The sequence below is a fragment of the Cariama cristata genome, unplaced genomic scaffold, assembly GCF_000690535.1.
Source record: "Cariama cristata isolate BGI_N322 unplaced genomic scaffold, ASM69053v1 scaffold14543, whole genome shotgun sequence".
Lineage (NCBI taxonomy): Eukaryota > Metazoa > Chordata > Aves > Cariamiformes > Cariamidae > Cariama > Cariama cristata.
In genome coordinates, this window is record NW_009607892.1 from 18,486 (window position 1) to 19,621 (window position 1,136).

Below are 1,136 nucleotides of genomic sequence, written 5' to 3' on the forward strand. Positions count from 1 at the left end.
GGTTGTCTGCGTACGCTTCTCTGAAACCTTCCTCTGGTACTTGCCTGTAGCTGATGAGCTGGTCCTGTAGGCCAAAATGTCCCTATCACCACTACGGGATCTGCTGCTCCCAATGCTCCGTCTTGCTCTCTGTATTTTCAATGTTAAATACAAGAAAGCTTTTAGGAAGCTCTCCCCTAATCCTTACTATAGGACAGATAACATATTTCTTGCCTCAGGTTTATTCTGACAGAATAATTATATGTGAGGTCAAAAGTTTCTCAGTGAGAAAAAGCAATAGCATTTTTTTTCTTATAAGCAGCACATGCTATTCTATAAACATAAATGTAGAAAGATTAATCAAAGCCTTTACTTTTAGCAACTTTTTTTTTTTTTAAGGAACATTTTCCTTCCAGAGTGTGTAAGTTACATTTAGCAGGTCTATACAGGTTTCTGTGAATAGTTTTGTGACTCTTCTTTCCTTGCCAGGTGTGCAGATTGACTTTTCAAACCCAGACCTCATACTGCCTTAACTAGCAAAAAAATCACCATTCCTCCTACTCTCCTATGTCACCCAGAAAAAAATAAACGTTACAAGTACTTTTCATATGCAACATAACTGAAAATAAGCCATATGTTAAAATACATTTCAAAATATCTCCGTTCATCAAACAGAGTGAGCCGAGTGGCACATCTACCTGCATTTCGGATGGTCCAGTTCAGAGTTCGACCAACGCGGGGAGGTTTGTGCCACTTTGCTGGGCTGCGAACTGTGACGGCGAAGGGCAGGGATGCACTCTTGTCGGGCAGCTTTGCTCTGAGGGTACGTCTGGCAGCGGGACAGAAATAAGCAGCTGGGAAGCAGCAGGGGTCTTAAACCACTCAGCTTGTTTGCACAGTTAATGTGAGATACAGTCCTCAGCCTCTCACTATTATTTCAGAGGAAATCTGGAGACATAAAGCCATACTGAACTTCCTTCTTCAAATACATACAAATGTGTTACTTGCAGGGGGATTACTCATGGTTGTGAAACGAAGCACAAATGGACCTGTTGGCAGGATCAGTTCCTATGTTCTGTCAAATAAAGGAATACATTTGCTCAGAAACAAAGAGGAGGTAAAACAGCTTAATTTCTTAAAACAATCGAAGTCACAGG